The sequence below is a fragment of the Protopterus annectens genome, chromosome 16.part0 (assembly GCF_019279795.1).
Source record: "Protopterus annectens isolate FY-2018-M chromosome 16.part0, PAN1.0, whole genome shotgun sequence".
NCBI classification, from domain to species: Eukaryota; Metazoa; Chordata; order Ceratodontiformes; family Protopteridae; genus Protopterus; species Protopterus annectens.
This window is the reverse complement of record NC_056750.1, coordinates 376,734,816-376,757,229: the sequence shown is the minus strand read 5'-3', so window position 1 is coordinate 376,757,229 and position 22,414 is coordinate 376,734,816. Positions and strand designations below refer to the sequence as shown.

At 40.3% G+C, this 22,414-nt stretch overlaps 1 protein-coding gene across 1 annotated transcript in view; it reads right to left on the bottom strand.

The window, feature by feature from the left end:
• LOC122791036 (chloride intracellular channel protein 4-like) overlaps positions 1-22,414 on the bottom strand; it is a 266,386-nt gene that overhangs the window by 71,303 nt on the left and 172,669 nt on the right. The window lies entirely within an intron of this gene.

The following is a 22,414-nucleotide window of genomic DNA, read 5'->3' as shown; positions in this document are numbered from 1 at the left end:
GTGCCAACACATTATTAGTTAGTAAGTGTTTTACATATATATATATATATATATATATATATATATATATATATATGGGTCTACTTTACATAATCGAACCACACATTGCTGAAACGCTTTTCATAGAAAAGAAGAAAAGAGCAAACGTTCATTAAAGCAAACATTCACGAGTGAAAAATTCCACAGGGAAAGGAAGCAGTTGGCCAGTGCTAGGAAATTGCCCTTTTCCCCACTGTAGTGCAATCTCAGAGTTGGTATATGTAGTTGACAGGGTGTGGGAGTGCAGCCCTCCACCTGGGTGTGTATGACATGTCGTGGTCTGTGTTTCGTTCATAAGGTAGCCAAGTGCTTCCTTTCCCTGTGTTTTATTTATTTTTTTTTTTTGGTGGTTGAGTGACATTTAATTTAATTTACCACCACATCTCTTGAAATATAAGGTGGGATCTAGGTCTCTGCTCTTAGGACTTAGCTTGGCCAAACTTCTATAAAGAAAAATAAAAAATGTCAATTTATACAGTTTTTGTGTGCTTAAAAAGAGCAGTCTTCCCTTTTTACTCATGATTCTGTTAAGGTGTTCATAAATTCTTTCAACAGTTCCTATGTGATTTTGCCTATGTAGAGGCTGTTACAGCAATGACATGTCACAATAAAAAAACACTCCTTCAGTACTGCATTCATAATGTCTTTTACACAATAAATGAGATCAGTATAAATCAGATTTTTTATTGGTTCTGCTCTATATACCTGTATTATTCAAGTAAGCTAGATGGGAAAGTTCCCCAAAGCATTATTATTCCTTTTGGTACCTTGCAGACATCCATGTGCCCCAGATATAGTTTTCAGATTAGGATCCCATCTGATCATAAATATATGTCTGTTATCTAAAAATCCTACCAAATCAGAATGACCCATCAGAAGATGCCAGTTGTTTCTCACCACATTCTTCAGTCTAGTAGAATCTACAGTACGTGGAATACACACAGATCATGTTAAATACGACCACAAACTGATCACCATGGTAATCTCCATCTCACCTGCACCCCCTGCTAAGGTGACTTACCTGAAAAACTTCTCTATAGCTGACTTTGGGCCCCTAAAAACAGAGGTAGCTAACTTCTCGGCACCCATGCCAATGGAAAATAGCTGCATGACTGCCGAATCATACACCAATGCACTGTACAAGCACGTACACAAATGCATGGACCTTGCCATACCAAATAAAACTAAGATGCTCTCCTCCACAAAATGGAAGCCAATCTGGTGGTCCCCACCCATCAATAAACTCTACAACAGAAAGAAGAAACTGTTGTAAAAAAAAATGAAGTCACAAGACTGGAAAACCTCCCTTATCAGTCTCAACAACAAGCTGAGATCCCTTATCAAATCCTTTAAAGCCAGCTATGAAGGCAGAATTGCGGCTGACACCAAAAACAAACACAAAGCCTTCTATAGCTATATCAGAAACCTCCAAGGCAATACCCAGATTTGCTCTGAGTTATTGCACAATGGCACCTTCTATACTGAGCCAGCAGATATAGCCAACATACTGGCTGACAGATTCAGTGCCAGCTTTACCCCTCTCTCCCCCAGGGCCCTATCAAAATACCAGAAGAAAGTCTGTACCCACCATTTCTGTGGCACACATAAAAGCTGCATTGTCCAAAGCCAAGAATACAATGTCCATGGAACCTGATAATATCCCTGGCTGCATCCTACATGAGCTACAAAATGAACTGACACCACATCTGTGTGCCCTGTTCAATCACAGCCTTACCTCAGGCTGTGTCTCAAATGAATGGCGAACTGCTACAGTCATCCCACTCCATAAATGGGGAGCAACTACAGACCCCTGGGAACTATCACCCCATTAGCCTGACGAGTCTGGTATACAAAGCTATGGAGTGCATCATCATGGACCTGCTTAACAAAGATATAGGCAATCTCCAAACTCTTGACCCCACACAGTTTGGCTTTGTCAAGGGGAGATCCTGCCTGCTGAACCTGGTTGTTGTCTTCAGGGCAGTCCCAAGGCTGTGGATGAGGGTAAGGCAGTGCATACAGCCTACCTCGACCTGGCCAAGGCCTTTGATACCATTCTCCACACAGGTATCATTGATAAACTCATCAAACTAGGCATCAATCCTTATATCACTAGGTGGGTTGCAAATTACTCACAGGCAGGACCCACAGAGTGAAAGTTGTGGATTTCAAGTCAGACTGTTGACCAGTCATAAGTGGAGTCCCACAGGGCTCAGTGCTGGACCTTGTCCTGTTTGGCATCTACTTCTCAGAAGTTCAGGCCAACACAGAAGAACTCTGGCTGACCAAGTCTGCAGATGACTGTAAGCTAGGGGTCATTATCAACTCCCCAAGTCATGCAGACATCCTACAAAAGGGCCTCTCTGAGGCCAATGACTGGTGCCGGAACCATGGCCTGAAGCTTCATGCCAAAATATGCATTATCATCCCCTTTGGAAAAAACTTAGTTCCCATGAATTACCAAGTTGATGGGAGCCCACTGAACACTGAAGGGACCATGAGGGATATAGGCACCCAGGTCGACAGCCACCCCACCTTTGACCACCACATTGCCACTATGGTCAGAAAGTCCTCCTACATGGCACATCTTATAACCAAAGGTTTCACATCCAGGAAGAATGAGGTCATCATCCCTCTCTACTCTCTTCTCATCCCTCCTTAGCCAGTCATTGAACATATAATGCCCTGTTTGGCATATACCTGACCAGACACATACAACAGCTGGAGAGGACACAAACGTACCCCACAAAAAGGATCCTAGACATTAAACACATGTCCTACATGGACAGACTCAATAAACTTCCACTGTTCTCGGTCTCTTATCATATACTTAGAGGTGATCTCTGCTTGACTTACAAAGCCATGTCCAACCCAGCCCTACTTGAAATGCTACACCTAAAGAAATAAAAATCCCCCTGTGCCATACGCTCCAGAGAGCACCAACTCATTATCACAATTAACAGAACATGCTGGAGGGACAGGTTCATCTCCCAAAGACTGCCCGTACTCTTGAATAAGCTTCCCATTCATGTCAAGCAGAGCACCTCACTGGCCCTCTTCAAGCAAAATCTTGACGAGTGGACACAGTTGCCCTACTGGATAGGGGCACTGTGAACTAACATCGGGTGGCACGGTGCCTGGGCAATTTTTTTGGGCTAGGCTTGTAAAGACTCCAGGGCCATTACCCTAGTACACACCTATAAACCTTTAAGGGCTCCTGTCATTTCTACTGTCAAAATGTAGTAATAATACTGGCAGAAAACATGTTTCCATATTCAATACTGTATTGTGCTATTATTTCCTCCATAGTTTACAATTATACCTCTGAATGGATAAATCAATTTGTGATTCAAAGTATTTTGTAAATATTTATCCATTAGAAGTGAATCTTGAAATTCTAACAATCTGATTTTTCAATGCATTGTCCTTTAAATATTTTGCATAACAACTGTTACTGTGTAAGTATAAATTAGCAAAAGTAGATTTACTGTAGTATTAAAGCTTGTAACTTCAGTACTGAATGAAATTTCTGTATCAAAGAAAATGAATTTTAGTGTAAGAGATGAAACCTGTAAACTTCAAAAACTTAGTGTTACAATTCAATTCATTTAAAAAGAAACTTACAAAGAAAGACTATATAGCTTTATTCACTATACAAAATAAAAATGTTGACAGATAAATATACTACATCACATCATTCACCAGGGAATTAACAACGAAAAACAATTTAAAGCAATAACCATATAGTTAAAGCTTGCTGTGTAAAAGGTTCAGCATCTCATGTAAAACTCAACATCTCATATAAAACCCGATTAAACCTCCATAAACTCTATACATAAACACAATAAAACATATGCAATATGTCTACAAATACTTGAATGTATATAAAACATTCTTCTAGACGAATAAAAAAGGCACGCTTTATTTAAAAAGTTTCCTGTTCTTCAAAATGGGTTTTAAAGGGACCCTATCATTCAGTCCCATGCCCCTATCAGCCCTCAGCCTAATTATCCACCTAGTCTCTGAGGTTTCTTTCTTGTTAACTATATCACCCTCACATTCATTTACCGGGATCCTGTCAATAAAACCATTCAATGTGCCTTATAGCAGTATGTTTCCATTCTGACAGGACTAAATTTGTGGAAGCTAAGGACATAATGAATCCCACTGCTACTTATTTATAATTGATTTTGTTATAAACAATTGATTTGATTTTATTGTTCTATTGTCTTTTGAAGATACTTTGCCAAAGCTTTTTTAGAGATGTGTATAGAAACATACTCTTTCTCTAAACTGAATTAGAATTTTAGAATATGTATATTTTATTATATTATATATATATATATATATATATATATATATATATATATGCGTGTGTGTGTGTGTGTGTGTGTGTGTGTGTGTGTGTGTGGTATATATATATATATATATATATATATATCTATATATATATATATATATATATATCTATATATATATGTAGCACTACATGTTACACACCACCTGGCAGTTCTGAGACTGGAAGCCCTTCTGATTAATGTACCTCTCTGTCCCTGTGAACTGGATAGGGCCCTGATGGTAACATGCACAGTCTACAACCTCAGAGAAATTGTTCTCTCTTCTGCAGTGCTGGGGAAACTGACATGCTTCTTTACATTATGTCAAGGGACTAGTGTAGGATACCTAAGGCTGACGTTTGAAATATCCCTAACATGTCCACTGTAGGTCAGTGGAAGGTATCTGTAGTTAAGACAGATATTGTCTCACATACCCTTGCATCTACTGGGATTATAATCCATGCATCCTCCTCACTTCCACTTGCGGACAGTATAGTTAGTTTAGGTCATTTATGGTTTCTCTGCCTGCATGGCTGTGGTACAGTGTATTGTGGACTGTGAGGTGGGACTATATTCTACACTGACAGTACCTCTGAAGCGGTGACACAAAGTACTGATGATACCTTCAGTTGTTGCTCATATGGCCTCAGTGTGCCATGATGTAGCAGCCACTAACACATACTGTTCTGCTATGGCTACTGGCACTCTTGATATCTTCACTTGGCTACACACAATAAGTAATAGTATTTTTTTCTAAAGCCTTTAGAAATCTTGCATAATTAGCTTGGGGCACAGACAGGTCATCTAGCATGCTACAAGAAGATAGCTTGTCTTGTTCATAGCGATCTGAAGTTCTAGGAACTCTGTATGTGGGTCTCTGAAAATCTCAATGTGATATTGTCCCTGACAAATATGGAAACACCACCACAATTACTATTGGGCCTGAAGGTATGCTAGCTGCAAAAAGCAGATATGGATGGACTGTCTTTACATTTAAACCAACTCTCTGTAACACCACAAACATGGATATGTTCCAGTTGGAGTACTTCAAGATCAGGCAGTTTGTTATTGAGACTTCCGGCATTGAGAAGAGGCACCTTAATGTGGTCCATCTTTGGGTTTGATGAATTTGCAACTGTAATGTGTCTATTAAGTGGAATCAGCCTAGAAATGTATTTTGACAGTGTGCAGAAGCCCTTGAAATAAAGACATATGCTGTCCATTGCAAGTCAGAATAGCAATCATCTTGCCCAAGCCTCAGGATACATAATTGCTGTTGGAGACATATTTGACATCTGAAATCTACATAAACATATACATTATGTAGAAATTTAATGTCTACACACATACATACACACACACACACACACACACACACACACACACACACACACACACACACACTTGCAGAAACTCAGACAGACTCATGCAAATTATAAGCAGAAACACACACACTCACTCTCTCACACACACACACACACACACACACACACACACACACACACACACACACACACACACACACACACACAAACACAGAGCAATTGCTGTCACTTTCTTGCCTGTCTACACCCCAGATGTCTCACTGTGATCAAATAAAAGCATAATGCATACAGTGCAAAGTAGTTCATCTCCTCCCTCAAACCATGCATCTCTCAGCTGTTCCTGATTTTGCAAAACATCCCTGACTTTTCCTCAGATTTTTCCTCTGTCCCTTCAAAAATTTTAATTTCTAGTAAATCTCTGAAGACTGCAGTCAGGCAATCAATATATCCCAGCAGTATAGTTTCATCCTTCCTATTTTTCAGATAAAGAATGTTGATGCAAAACCACTTGCTCAATCGTTTTTTGGTTTTTGATTAGTCAAATCCTAGGATTCCAGAGCCATCTACATTGGATCTGAAGATCATGGTATTTTTGATTTCAGCGGTGTGTCTGAGTGCACTGGCTCTGAGCACTTCAGAGCTAGATGATTCCTGGGGTGTTGGAGTTGACTCTGAAGTTGTCAAGCTGCCTCTCTCCTTCAGATCCTTGGCACTGGACAGCTCAGTTCTGACTTCTTCCTCAAGTGGTTTGCCTTCGTGTCAAAGGGAGATTATGGTATGGAAGAATGTCTTCTCAGAACCATCGATTACTTTCTCTCCAAGGCATTCTGCTTTCAAGGTAGTAGTGAGAGCTTTCTCTGCTCGTAGAGAAAGGACGTTTCCACCTGCCTTGGCTCCTACTTCCCAGCCCCAGCTGTCTTTGCATCTCAACTTCCTGTGCCACAGGGACAGCCAGTCCAGATAAGTCACCAGGATACCCATCAAACTCTTCTGATACTTCTTTGGAACATCCCACCAAAGAAGTCCCTAGGAAGATAAAGTGCAAGAGGAGGAATTTAGACTCTCCTCAAGAGTTTATCACAGAGGATACTGACTTTGATGACGGAGAAAGGTCCACAAGATCAGCACTGGATGATGTCTCCTTTGGATTCTAGAAAATCTTAAACAAAGGGTTGATTGGTCTATCGATAACCCTTCCCAAGAGGACTTGGTATTCCTGGAGGCTCTTGGAGCTGGACTGTCTACCTGCTGGGTGACTCCACTCACTGATGAGCTCAATGATTTGATCTCTCAATGTGGATGGAAGGCACCTGATTCTGTTGAGCTGATCCTCAAGAGACCAGACAGGATCTTGACACCACCAAAGGACAGGGAATTCTGGACCAAGGGAGTACCAGTTGATACGATGGTCATAGCGGCGGCCATGAAGTAGGAACTAGCAGATCAAAGTTTCTCTGTCCAGCCCCCTAACAGGGACTCTAGGGCATTGAACAGATTTGGGAAGTGTGTATATGCTTCAGTGACATTTGCACTTCAGTCAATGAATTATTTAGCACACTTCACTAGACTCCAGAGGGATTTAATTAAACAACTTACTAAATCCCTCTCTGGGGCCATTACTTCTGAGGCAAAGAGCTTGATTGCCTCACAGGTGGCTACCTACAGTCTATTTCAAACTTGTCAATGAGACATAACTCCTATGCAGCTGAAGGTACCTCAGGGGTAGCAAGTTTGGGCATTTCCATTAGGAGACATGCCTGTATGCACCTCTGTGATCTAGTGCAGCCCTTCAAGTCTTCCTTTGTCAATGCTCCTTTTGACAGAAGTTCTTCACTTGTCCCCAAAGTAAAATACACACTATCCAGGTGTGACTGGAAAGGCAAAACCCTGTCTGCTGTGGGCATATGTTTTTGACACCTCAAAGTGAATCATTGAGGTTGCCAAAAATGTGGTTCAGAAAGTGCCAGGGCCCCTTTCAAGATCCACGTAAAGATAGGTCCCCAGGGGCAGAGAGGGGAATTCTAATGGAAGATACCACCCATGTGGCAGAGGTGGTCTGCAGAACCAGGGATCTAGAGATATATTCTCTGACAGATCCCACCAGCACTCCTGAAAGGAGGACTGACTATCCACCTCTGTAGGCAGTTGGGGTTTATTTATCACTGCACAGGAGAGCCTGGCTAGGAATTACAAAAAATTCATGGGTTCAGAAAATTACTACCACAGGTTATGTAATACCCTTTTCCCTACCACTCCCTTTGACAGTAAACAAAATACCCAATATTCCACCCAGTCAGAGAGAAGCAGCAGCATTAGAAATAAACAAGCTGCTAAAAAAGAAGATTTATCCAAGAGGTCCCCACAGACCAGAGTCTGGAACTTGCTCAAGATTCTTTTAATACTGAAGAAAACAAGGGACTTGAAACCAGTTTTGAATCTCAGTATTCTGAACAAGTCTGTTAAGTACACCAAGTTCCAGATGGTAACAGTTCAGTCCATTCTGTCTTTTCAGCAGAAGGATGATTGGATGAGATTGGTAGAGCTTCATGATGTGTACTATCATATCAAAATGAACAGATGCTCCAAGAGATAGCTACACTTTTAGCTGGGAGCCAGTCATTACCAACTGAGAGCTCTGCCCTTTGGTCTCACCACAGCACCCAGTGTATTCACCAAATGTATGGCAGTAGTAGCAGCTCATTTGAGGCTACAGAACTTCGGATTCTGGGAGTTTCCATATTTGGATGACTGTCTCATAACTGCTCTGACCAGGTATCATCTGATCAAAGCACAAGATTATCTACTCCAGTTATGCTCTCACCTGGGAATTACCATCAATTACTAGAAATCTCAAATCAAACCAGCTAAAATATAGGAGTTCACTGGAGCTTTGTTCAACATGGTATCTATGAAAGCCTGTCTCCTTCTGTCAAGGACCCAAACCATTTGATTCCAGGTCAAAAAGATCATTCAGACTTCTCTTTCAGCTCAACTGATCCTTCAAGCATTGGGGTCAATGCCTACTGCAATAGATTTGCTTCCACTAGCAAGGAATCACATGATAATTCTTCAGTGGACCCTAGTGACTCAGTGGCCCATTCTTCACTATCTTTATCCATCCAAATCAAGATAACTCAGGCCTTCAAAAATTACCTCCCATAGTGGATATACTCTGATCGGATAATGCAAGGCCACCTCTTTATTCTCCCTTAGCTCAGGGCCATAGTTACCACAGATGCTTCCCAGATAGGGTGGGGGGGCATTTCTTGGGAAAGACAGTCCAAGGCACATGGTCCCCCAAAGAGGCAAACATGCATATAAATGTCCGAGAGATGGCAGCTGTCCTTCTAGCATTGCAGGCTTTTTAAGACTCACTTCCCTCAAGAACTATTGCAGTTCAGACGGATAATATGGCAGTGGTCTGGTACATCAACAAACAAGGAGGAACCAAATCTTACCTCCTGTGATAAGACGCTAAGAGAGTGTGGCAGTGGGCAATCTCATCCAGTTTCTGATAGCAATGCACAGTCCTGGGAAATCCAACATGATAGCAGACAAGTTAAGCAGGTCCACTCTAATGCCTCATGAGTCGTCCCTCAACATGATAGTTGTGGAAAAGATTTTCCCTCGATGGGGCCAACTTTGATGTGACCTCTTTGCATCTCCCCTCAACAACAAATGCAGCAGGTTCCGTCACTGGACCCCCAGTCTCCTGTACACTTACCTCCAAGTACCACTAATCCCCAAGTTTCTTCAGAAAGCATCTCAGTTGAAGAGCACAGTTATCCTCATTGCCTCTTCTTAGCCTCATCAGATCTAGTTTCCTTCTCACTGGCCTAATCTACTTTGCCCGCCATGGATTTTGGATCCATTTTCAGACCTTCTTTCTCACCCAAAAGACATAATGCATCCATTCTAGGAGTAAAGTTGAATGCATGGTTTCTCCACTTCCATTGATAGCTAGACAGCCAAGACTCTCCTCTCATGTCTGCCACATTCTTTTATCCTCCCTTAAAGCTTCCACTAGAAAACTTTAGAGAAGTAAATGGAAAAGATTTGTTTTCTGGGTGCAGTAAAAAGACATTGATCCTTTTTCAGCATCGGTTCCTAAAGTACTCAAAATTTTAGCTACAATTTTCAGTGAAGGCACTAGCTCTTCCACTGTTAAAGTACAATTAGCTGCCATTTCCAATTTCTGTATTGGCATAATCAATTCATTTTTAGCCTCTTCCAAATGTTGTAAAGCCTTTCTAAGGGGAACTTTTCTTCTTAGACCCCAGTAAAAGACCCCACTCCTCCATGGTATTTAAATATTGTTTTACAATCATTGACACAATATCCATTTGAAACATCAGCTAAGTGTCAACTCATTTTTTTAACCTGGAAAACTATCTTTTTAGTTGCCATTACCTCTGCTAGAGGAGTTACAAAACTACAGGCCCTGTCTTGCAAGCCTCCTTATTTGATTTTTCATAAGGATAGGGTATTCTTATGAACTAGTCCTTGTTTTCTTCCAAAGGTGGTGTCAGGATCCAACATTAAAGGAGAGTATATGTTATATATTTTTGGATGTTCCCAGACAATTATTCTTTTATCTACATAGAACCAAAAATTTGAGGAAATCAGAACAGTTATTTGTTTCTAAAGTGACCTTAGCTAAATGGCTAATTGATTTCATTGTATTACCTTTGTTTATGAACAACTGAGTTTGTCTTTACCAAAGCCACCGAAAGCTCATTCCTTATCTAGATCTTCAATGGATGATATTTGTGCAGCTGCAACCTGGGCTAATCCTCATACCTTTATTGCTCATTACAAACTGGATCTGGTCTCTAGGAGAAGAGCAGCCTTTTGCTCAGCAGTACTCAGCAATATCTTTTCTTAGAGTCCTCCCAGGATTTAAGTAGCTGGGGAATCTGCCCTACTTGTTGAGGAATGAATGAAAATGACAACATCAGATAAAAAAGTTATGTGATCACCATAACATTCCATCTGTGTTGTCCCTTTTCATTCTTCCTCAACTGCCCTCCCTACAACCCCCTACCAATTTGACTTTTAGAAGGATTGAAAGATGCTAATTTTATTTTACATTTGTTTACCAGAAAAGTCCGACTGGAACAAGGTCCATTTACAGCGGAGGCCCATGGAGAAAAGCTCCATAACATAACACTACAAATACAACAAATGGCAAAAAAATTCTGTACAGAGCTCCATGTATTTATATGACAACACATAATCCACGAATAACAGAAAATTTCTATACAGTAGCATATATACAATCAAGGAGATTTTTCGTACCTTTGTTTGATTTGAGCAAGCTTGGTATATAGACAGCAAAACTTTGAATTCCCTATTGGTAGTACAAAGCATAAAATGAAGGAATGGAATCTGGAAAATAATGACTGACTAAAGGAGCCAGTGCTCCTTTATTTGAGCTCCACTGTCTGTTATTTCATCTTATTTTATGTTATACAGTTTTAAAGGGCAGCAAAGAAGATCTGAGGGATGTTAATCCTGGGGACAGTGAATATCATGAATACGTGATCTGAAACCAGAAATTTAATTTTGTAATTTCATGCAAAGGTAAGTCTGATGAACTTGCAAAATAATCAGTTTCGGTGGACAAATCCCTCTTGTATAAGTAGGCCCTAAACTGTGATTTAAAGTTAGCTGTTCACAGGCTAAGACTACCTTAAATATGTTAATGTTTTTATTATTTTTTTCATGTGTATTCCTAATATGGCAATTCAAATCACCTACTATTATCAAGAAATGGACTACTCAAGTGCAGTTATGCAACTGAGATAGAAATACAATGTAACGTTAGAAACAAGGTTTCAAAGTCTTTTATATTAGCTGGACCACAGACAGCAGTAAAATGAAAATTTTATTCAGAAGCTATAAGGGCTTCCGCGGTCACATAAAATAGGTCTACCAGGAATAGGAATAACCGAATCTAACAATCTGAAACTGTTTTAAAATTTTATTTTTATTTTTATTTTATTTTACATTTGTTGACCGGGCTAGTCTAACTGGATATGTATCCGTTTTCAGTAGAGGCCCGGGGAGAAAAGCTCCAGTACAGGCAATAAAATAAATAATACATTGGCACAAATAAAGCATTGATATGAGTACACCATACAATGTAAAAAAAAGAAAAGAAAATTCAATTTTACCATAGAAGAGATACTAAAAATAGGAGATATAGTTATACTATGTACTACTGTATTAGACTTATTAACAAGAAACTATAACACTACTACTAATATAAACTACTGTATTAATCTTATTAAAACAGAAACAATAAAACAAGATGAAGTAAAAAGGTTGTTGGCAAAGTATACATTCTCAGATACAAATCTCAAAACTATTGAAAGTGTTTGTGAGGAGCTCAGAAAAGTGGAGGAAAAATTAGGTAAGTGAGGACATGGTTTCAGTCGGGATTAGCACAAGGACACAACCACTGTGCTTTAAGATGTTCTCTGATGTGTTTTTTGAAAAGAGAGGTAGAGTTTTGATTAGTAATTTCTTGAGGGAGTTGATTCCAGATTTTACCTATGGAATTTGAAAATAATGAATCTCCAGCTTTATTATATGATTTAGTTAGGGATACTAGGAGTTTATTAGCAGAACGTAGTGTGGCAAGGTTTTTATATGGGATTATCTGTTTTGTAAGGCTAGGGGTGGCATCAGGGTAGAAGAGGGTCTTTTGAATGATGAGTAGTTGTTGATAGAGTAAGTGGTTAGTTAGCTCTAACCAGTCTAGCTGTTTGAGGTTAAGACAGTGGTGTGTTCTTAGGGAGTAGCAGTAATGAATCTGGCTATGCTATTGTAGCAGATGGAGAGTTTGGTAATGTTATTTTTGGATAAGTTAGTATAGATAGGTGAGGCATAGAAGAGGGTGGAGATCAGGTGTGTCTGAGCAATGGTTTTACTAGCTACTGGGGTCAGAAAGGGTTTGATTCTGTAGAGAGTCCCAATTTTTTTGTTTACAGCTTTAATAGTGGAGTTAATGTGTTCATCATAATTGAGACTGTTATCTATAGTTACACCTAGTAATCGAGTGGTCTTATCAGGGTTAATAATGGTTGCATTATTTGAGGAGATAGTAAAGAGAGGTGTGGTAGATTTGTGAGTGGGAGAAAAAAGAAGAAGCTTAGTTTTTTTGGGGTTAAGGAGGAGGCAGTGTTGCATAAACCAGTTTTCGACAGTTAAGAAGACTGTTTGGGTAAGGGACTGGAGGGAGGGAATATTATTAGCAGTGCAGATTAATGTTGAGTCATCAGCATATTGAATGCAGGTGGCTTGAGGTATATTGAGGTGTAGGTCATTGATAAATAATGAGAAAAGAAGGGGCCAAGGATTGATCCTTGTGGAACGCCAATATTTACTGGGAGTAAGGAAGATAGGTTGTTCTCCCATAGGACTGCTTGTTGTCTGTTTTGGAGATAGCTCTCAAACCACTGTAGTGAGAGTGGGCTGAGAGAATAAAGGTTTAGTTTGTCAAGAAGTAAATTGTGGTTAACCATATCAAAGGCTTTTGAAAGGTCTATGAATTGTGCTGAGGAGAAATGATTCTTGTTTCTATTAGTATTTATGGTGTCAGAGAATGAAAGGAGGGCAGTTGTAGTGCTGTGGAATGGTCTGAAACCATGTTGACAGTCGGCTAGAAGTTTGTTTTGAAGAAGGTAGTTAAGAATTTGTTTATGAACACATCTTTCCATAATCTTGGCTAGTGGGGAAAGTAAGGCAATGGGTCGAAAATTTGAGAGTTCAGTTGATGAGCCTCCTTTGTGTAGGGGAATTATATGAGATATTTTCCATAAGGTTGGGATTGTTCCCTCAGTGATAGTCCTATTTATTAATATGGATATTGGATATTTGATAGCTTTTGCAGCTATTTGTAGGTATTTGGATGGTAGTTTGTCAGCAGATGGGGTACAAGGTTTTAGTTTTTAAGGAGCTTATAAATATGGGAAGTAGCAACGGGTTGAATCTGAAAGGTCTTGGATGAGCGTAAGGAGGTATTTTGTAATGAAGCAGTAGGTGTGGGTAATGAGTTAGCTAGTGATTGAATGGCTTCAGTAAAATACTTATTAAAGGCTTCTGGGATCTGTTTAGCATTGTTGAGATGAAAGCCTGAAGGGGAAGGAGTAGGTGAATGTCCAGGTTTAAGAAGTTTATTAACACTTGACCAGAACTTTTGAGGGGTTTTTTGACTGCTTTGTTGAAGGTGAAGATAATATGCCTTTTTGTCTCTGACAGTATCTTTCTTGGTAGCATTCCTTAATTGTTTGAAGAGGAGGTGGTCAGATCCACATTTACTACCTCTCCATTTGGCCCAGATTCGATTTCTAAGGAGCATTTTTTCTTTTGTTTGTTTAGATAGCCATGGAGCAGGTTTGGATCTTATTCTAGTAGAAAGAAAAGGGGCATGATGATCAAGGATTTGAAGAAAGGTTGTATTAAAGTAGGTCACAGCTTTGTTAAGTTCAAGATGAGTTAGAGGTGACCAATCGCATGCCTGCAATTCAGTAAGGAAGTTATCTGGGTTGAAGAGTTTTTTAGAGCGGGATGTTTTCAGTTTATGAGTGTGTTGAATATTCACTTTTTGTCTTATCACACATGTAAGCATATGATCACTAATATTATCTGGAAGGGTTCCTGGAGTATAACTACAAGGTTGGTTATTAATAAGGATCCAGTCAAGAGTTGTTTCTTTTCTGTTGTGTTTATGGATTCTAGTAGGAGTTGTTATTAATTGAGAGAACCCATAGAGATTAATATGGTTAGTTGGGTGCTGGTGTGAACAGGTTATCCAGTCAATGTTAAAGTCACCAAGTATTATGGTTTCTTGGGGTTGTTGGTTGGAAAGTGAACTAAGTAAGTTTTCCAGAGTCTGAGTATTATTACCAGGGGGAAGATACATACAAATTAAGTAGATTGATTTTTTGTTGTTAATCTGGAGTTTGGTTGATAGGGACTCAGCTTTAGGGTCTAAATATGAAAGTTCATTATGGAGGGTAAGTTGGAGATTAGATTTATAGATGATGGCTACCCCACCACCTTTCTTGGTTTTACGGTCATTTCTAAGTATGTTGTAACCAGGTGGGGTTATTTCCTGGTCCTGGGTAGAGGGTTTTAACCATGTTTCTGTAAGACATAAAATATCAAATGAATGCAAGTCCAATAAAGCATGGAGGTGATGAACTTTGTTATTAATGCTTCTGATATTAAGGTGACCTATAAGGAGGGAGTTAGTTATTTTAGTGCTTGGTGCAGGTAAAGTTGGTGGATGTCTATTTGTGTTTAGGTTAGCCTTGGTAGAGGAACCAGGGTTTGGGTGAATATCTCCATGTAGGAGGAGATACTGATTGGAATAGGATAGGAATTTAAGGATTTTCAGCAAGTTATTACAATTCTTTTTGTTTACATAGAATGTCATATGAGTTGTCCTGTGGTATTTTGGTAGAAGATAATTGTGAGAGCAGGTTATATTACTGTGATTAAGGGTAGTAAGAAAAGAGGATGGTAGTGTTTGTTGGAGATGATGATTTTGTTCCTTTAATGAGTTATTTTCGAAAAAAGTGATATAGTAAGATATAGACAGTGAGGCTAAAGTAGTGGTGAAGAGAAGGATGTATATAAGAGAGGGTTTTAGTGTTGGAGACATGGTGTCGAGTTAGTGTTAGAACTGATTTAGTTTGGGAGAGTTGGTCAGTATAATAGGTAGTAGGTAAGTGTTAAATTAGTAGAGTTGTGTATTATAAAGAAAGATAAGAAACAAGAAGAAAGCAAATGGGAAGAGGTTGTAATAACAGGTAGATATTAGGACAATTAACAGGTACAATGTGTAGTTAGGCTTGGTTAGGTAAGAAATTAAAAGATGGGAAATGATGTAAATGAAATAAATAGGTGTAAAAGGAAAGTAGAAGATAGTGTGGAGGTAGAGGATTAGAGGTGGGTGGAGCAGGAGGAGGAGATAAGGAAGAAAGTTAATTGCTAAGGGGAGAGGTCTACTGATAAGAAGGATGGAGATAGGGTAGGCGAATAGAGGGGTGTGTCTAGAGAGCTATAAGTTGAGGACCTCTAGGGGTGGGTGGGATATGGGGGTAGGGAGGGGAGCGAAGGGCAAACACAAAATCAGGTGAGAGCAGTGGGAGTGAAAACAATCAGTAAGATGTAAATCAGTGGCAGTAGTCTGGCAAAAGGAGGGTAGCTAAGGGTAAAATGGAGGATAGGGGAAAAAAGCAAAGGATAGGTGATGCTAAAGAGAAACCGTTTTGGATAGGCTCAAAGAAGCCAAGAATAGTATAGAGGTACAAACACAAAATCAGGTGAGAGCAGTGGGAGTGAAAACAATCAGTAAGATGTAAATCAGTGGCAGTAGTCTGGCAAAAGGAGGGTAGCTAAGGGTAAAATGGAGGATAGGGGAAAAAAGCAAAGGATAGGTGATGCTAAAGAGAAACCGTTTTGGATAGGCTCAAAGAAGCCAAGAATAGTATAGAGGTAGTAAAGGTGCAGCCTAGAGACTGCTGAAAAAGACTAAGGGACTGAGATGGGGTCAGGTGAGAGAAAGGAGAGACACCCAAGAAGAAGGGAAGAGTCAAGGAGAGCACAACAAAAAGCAGACACCCAAGAAGAAGGGAAGAGTCAAGGAGAGCACAACAAAAAGCAGACAGGGAGGTAGAGGGAGAAACTAGAATGTCTTTAGGGGGGAGAGAAGAGCACTGGAGGTGGGAGAAGGGAAATGGCAGGTACAAAAAACACAGATAGCTTAAGGGCTAGATAAAGAAGGCAAGGGTCTAGTGAAACAAAGAGGCAGTCTAAGGGATAGGATAAATTATACTAAGCAGGGAGTGGGATTCGCTGCTGGCAGTGACTGGCAGTAGTCAAGTACAAAAAACAAGAGTAGAGGACAAATACTAGCATAAGAAAATAGAATAGCAATACCTCTGCATAAATCTTGACAACATGTCCATACAATATAATGTCTCTTCAAGACTTGTGCCTGCTGTTTTTACTTAATAGTCAGTAAACAGATGTTGAACAGACAACAGTTCTCGGCATTAATAGTCTTGAACTCTCCATAACAACTAAATGTTGGTTATCATTAATAGTATTCTTCACATTATGCCATTCTTAGATCCATAGTCATTAACACAAATTGGTTAGGGAATTCAGGGGCGAGCGCAGACAGGCACAGCTGAGCCACTATTCATAGAGGCCTTTTACACCAATTTATGGTGTCCTCTAATGTAGTTATGCAGATGAGCAGATAATGAAATGTTAATGAGAAGAGACATAAATGTTCTTACACTAATTAACAATCTTTTACTGCGGTGGTGGTGCTGTGGTAGTGTTGTCGCCTCACAGTAAGACTTTGTCCTGTTCGATTCTCAGCTAGAGCGTCTTCTGTGTGGAGACATGCGTGAATGGGCATACCTTTGTTGAAGATTGTGCATCAGAGCTGGCAACTCGGCACGTAAAAATCTACTGCCAATCATTAGCAGACCGGAGTTCCGCTGTGGCGACCCCTAACGGGGAAAAGCCGAAAGACACAACAATAACAACAACTAATTAACAATCTTTTACACCATTTGCAATTCATAGTCTGTTTTTTCCACTTTCCTGTGATTGTTGCAGATGTGTTATAACAACAGAAGCCTCACTAAATGTATCAGAGCTTCAGTTGGGAAAAATGCTGTCTCTTGCAGGGAGCTTTGCTATTTCCAGGTCAGAGTTGCTTGTCTTGGCTGGGCCAAAACCATTTGCACCCAGCAGCATTAGCCTTCAAAGAAGGCAGAAATACAAGCAAAGGATTACTCATTATAACTTTGATAATCAAGAAATCCTTGGTTGGTTTACAGTGGACAGGGACATTGTAAGGGTCTTAGTGGGTATGTCTGACCACCATATCGACACTGGATGAATGAGTAGCGTCCTATTCCTGTGGACACCAAAGTATGTATAGCCCTCAGTATACTTACTATGGGGACCTTCCAGAGACAGTCTGGGGACACCTTGGGGATATCACAGGCTTCTGCTTCTAGAATACCGAAGGAGTTCTATTATGTACTCTTGGCAGATGTAGATCAGTACATGTATTTCCCAACGTCACCTCAGGCCCAAGCTTGGACTATGTGCACCTTTTAAGGGCTGGCACATTTTCCTGAGGTACTTGCTGTGATAGATTGCACCCATGCTGCAATTAGGACCACTTGTGGTCTATACGGTGAGTGGTACCACAATAGGAAAGGCTTTCAATCCATCAGCAGCCAGGTAGTGAGTGATGCATGAGGGTGATTCACCAATGTCTCTGCTCAGCATCCTGATAGTGCACATGATTCCATATCTAGCACAATAGCTCACTTTAGCATCCCTTCCTGCATGGTAGTATGCTCACTGGTCATCTTGTTGGCAAGTTAAGAATTTTTTTTAAAAGTGAGCAGTTATTCATGTTAAACATAATTGCTGTATATTAATCTGTATTTCTTATTTTGTCTCACCTACCCTCTCTCTGTCTCGTTTGGTTTTTTTTTTTTTTTTTTTTTTTTTGTAAGGAGATGCTGGATATTCACTGGAGTCATGGCTCATGATTCCAGGGAGAAATCTATCTTGAGCTTTGGAGAAGAAATTTAACACATCCCTTTCCCAGACCCGTATTTTGATTGAGAGGGGTGTTGGGCCTCCTGAAGAGCCATCTTACGTGCTTGGCTGAGTCTGAGGGTGCCCTTCAATATAACCCACCTACTGCATGTAGGTTGTTCACTGCCTGTTGCAGTCTGCATAATATGATTATGTACCAGTCTATTGGTGAAGAGATCCATGCTGTCACAGCAGCTCCCAGTTCTAGTCTCTTATGTACCAGTCTACTGGTGAAGAGATCCATGCTGTCACAGCAGCTCCCAGTTCTAGTCTCTTATGTACCAGTCTATTGGTGAAGAGATCCATGCTGTCACAGCAGCTCCCAGTTCTAGTCTCTTATGTACCAGTCTACTGGTGAAGAGATCCATGCTGTCACAGCAGCTCCCAGTTCTAGTCTCTTATCTACCAGTCTATTGGTGAAGAGATCCATGCTGTCACTGTAGCTCCCAGTTCTAGTCTCTTATCTACCAGTCTATTGGTGAAGGGATCCATGCTGTCACTGTAGCTCCCAGTTCTAGTCTCTTATGTACCAGTCTATTGGTGAAGTGATCCATGCTGTCACTGCAGCTCCCAGTTCTAGTCTCTTATGTACCAGTCTACTGGTGAAGGGATCCATGCTGTCACTGTAGCTCCCAGTTCTAGTCTCTTATGTACCAGTCTATTGGTGAAGTGATGCATGCTGTCACTGCAGCTCCCAGTTCTAGTCTCTTATCTACCAGTCTATTGGTGAAGGGATCCATGCTGTCACTGTAGCTCCCAGTTCTAGTCTCTTATGTACCAGTCTATTGGTGAAGTGATCCATGCTGTCACTGCAGCTCCCAGTTCTAGTCTCTTATGTACCAGTCTATTGGTGAAGAGATCCATGCTGTCACAGCAGCTCCCAGTTCTAGTCTCTTATGTACCAGTCTATTGGTGAAGAGATCCATGCTGTCACAGCAGCTCCCAGTTCTAGTCTCTTATGTACCAGTCTATTGGTGAAGAGATCCATGCTGTCACAGCAGCTCCCAGTTCTAGTCTCTTATGTACCAGTCTACTGGTGAAGTGATGCATGCTGATACTGCAGCTCCCAATTCTAGTCTCTTATGTACCAGTCTACTGGTGAAGAGATCCATGCTGTCACTGCAGCTCCCAGTTCTAGTCTCTTATGTACCAGTCTATTGGTGAAGTGATGCATGCTGTCACAGCAGCTCCCAGTTCTAGTCTCTTATGTACCAGTCTACTGGTGAAGTGATGCATGCTGTCACTGCAGCTCCCAGTTCTAGTCTCTTATGTACCAGTCTACTGGTGAAGTGATGCATGCTGTCACTGCAGCTCCCAGTTCTAGTCTCTTATGTACCAGTCTACTGGTGAAGTGATCCATGCTGTCACTGTAGCTCCCAGTTCTAGTCTCTTATGTACCAGTCTACTGGTGAAGTGATCCATGCTGTCACTGTAGCTCCCAGTTCTAGTCTCTTATGTACCAGTCTACTGGTGAAGTGATGCATGCTGTCACTGAAGCTCCCAGTTCTAGTCTCTTATGTACCAGTCTACTGGTGAAGTGATCCATGCTGTCACTGCAGCTCCCAGTTCTAGTCTCTTATCTACCAGTCTACTGGTGAAGTGATGCATGCTGATACTGCAGCTCCCAGTTCTAGTCTCTTATGTACCAGTCTACTGGTGAAGTGATCCATGCTGTCACTGCAGCTCCCAGTTCTAGTCTCACTATGACTAATGATGACAAGCTGGCAACAACCCCCTTTGGCAGGCTCGTCCATGAACTGTGGCTGTGCAGGTTAAGAGGTGGCATCTAGTCCAGAACCTATGGACCAGAACATTCAGGTTAGTATTTCCCTTTTTAAAACACATAGAGCATAACTGATCCATACAGTGATACCTGTGGGCTATGCTGTATGGTTCATGATATACTGTCACTGTTCACTTGACATTCTTTCTCATCTTAAAATAATTTTTTTATTACTAGCTGTTTGCCTGAATAAAGGCAGCAACTCAGTATATAAGTCAACAGTTTCACATGCTGTATTTAATAACTGTTTTGTTTAATTATTTATTTACTATGCAATAGAAAGTGGTACTGTTAGCAGTAAAAATGTAAGTTTTATTTGCAATTTCTGTGTAAAGATTGCACATTACATTTCCTTCTTACTGTCATTAAAAATAATTATGAGCTCGGAATCTTTTTTCATTTGTGCACTGATATGGCTATACTGGCAGCAATAAAGTGTATATGGCATGATGATTGTTTGAATGTGTCTTTTTGTATGATGTAGTGGACCTGGAAATGTTGGCTCATTGTTATTATGATTTCTCATGTATCTGTAAGCATATGGAGTGGTAATGCCTGTATCACTGCTCCTTCGCCCAGTGTTAAGCTATGTACTTAGATGTACATAGAGTTCCTTCCACCCCACAATACAATTGCAGTTAAATGGAAATTTACAAGGTTACAATTTCATAATATGGAGAAAGTAATAGATGGAAAGGGAATAAGATATTTATTACTTAACTAAGCTTAGTTCAATTTATTATACACAATTCAGGGTAGCATAAACAGTAGTACAATGATGCTTTTAAAACTCATTTCAGTAGTAATCCCGCAAACAACAGTTGCCACACCTCTGCAGCTGAAAGAAATGCAAATAAAACTGTAACAGATTAAGAAAATCGTGTTATACTGTCCTTTTTAATCATGATTAACTGCAATAATTAGTGATTTCTTTCCTTTTTGATGTCTGTCTACTGCAAAATTTGTTTGAAAAGTTCAGAATTAAAAGACAAAACTCTTGAGAAAGAAACATTTTTTTGCCATTTCAATGCATAACCACTAGTCTTAAACAGTCAACCCAGTTACACAAGCACTTCCCAATCATAACTCCTAAATGTACGCATAAGCACTTCCCATACACAAATTTACTTCATTAAAGATTTTTTTCTGCAGTGGTTTATTGAGTTTCTATATTGCATTAAAACAATATTGTGTGAATCTATTGTGGTTTTTCTATTTTGGCTCTCCACACCACTTTTTTGTTCTTTTTTACTTATTTTGCTTATGTGTTTCTTTCTCCTTTGCTGTTTTGCTTATTTTCCATTGTATTTTATTATTTTTTTTACAGGTTCAGAATCCTCAGGAGCAGATTAGGCACTTACCTCCCAGGCTAGGGAGAGGTCACCCTCTGCCCATCTATGGATGTCCTTGCAGGGTTGAAGTGGAGGAGCCAGTCCTGTAGGGACTCTACACGTGGTAGCCTGGCCAACCTTACTGAAGGGGAGCTTCTGAGTTTGGTTGAGGATGTACTAGTAGAGGTAGTAGACAGGAGAATTTAGCCAGTTGAAGCCTCTCTTCAGTGTTTAGAAGACACACTCACCCAGTTGGTGCCAACCACAGCACCAACACAGGGCCTATTCCCTCAACATCAGGGTCCTCCTCTGCAACACCATCTGGCACTGGATATGTTTGAGGCTCTGTGAACTAGCTACACATCTGGGACTTTCTCAGTCCTTCTTCCTTTACCATTTCTCCTTTACTGTCTTCCCTATTTCCCACCCACACTAACCTCTTACAAAAAAAAAAAAAAATGAAAAATAGAGGGGTCTATCCCCCAGCAAAAACATACTGCCCATCCTCTCCCTCTGATGTCTCTCTTGTGTGTTCACCTCTTTGTTATGTCTCACCTTGTTTCAATCTGTCCTATCTCCCCATTTTATTCTTTAATGAAACCATCCACAGAAGGATACCCCAATATGTAAAAGTTATAACCCATTTACTTTTTTAAAAAAACACCCTCTTAGCTGCTGCACAGTTAACAGCTATAATGCTTTCAGCGTGACGGCACTCAGCAGCACTTTCCTATGATATGCCAAGGCACATACCATTTACAATTCTGCAAAATACTTCACACATACAAAAAGACAAATGTTATACAACTTACAAGTTTGCAAGAAGTGGGTGTGATTATAGAAATTGCTTCGCTTTTCCATATTCAGTGCAACTATGTTACACTGACCTTATTTGCATATCTGTGAAGTGCCACTGTCCGCAAATGCACACTACGCACTTGCACAGACCCG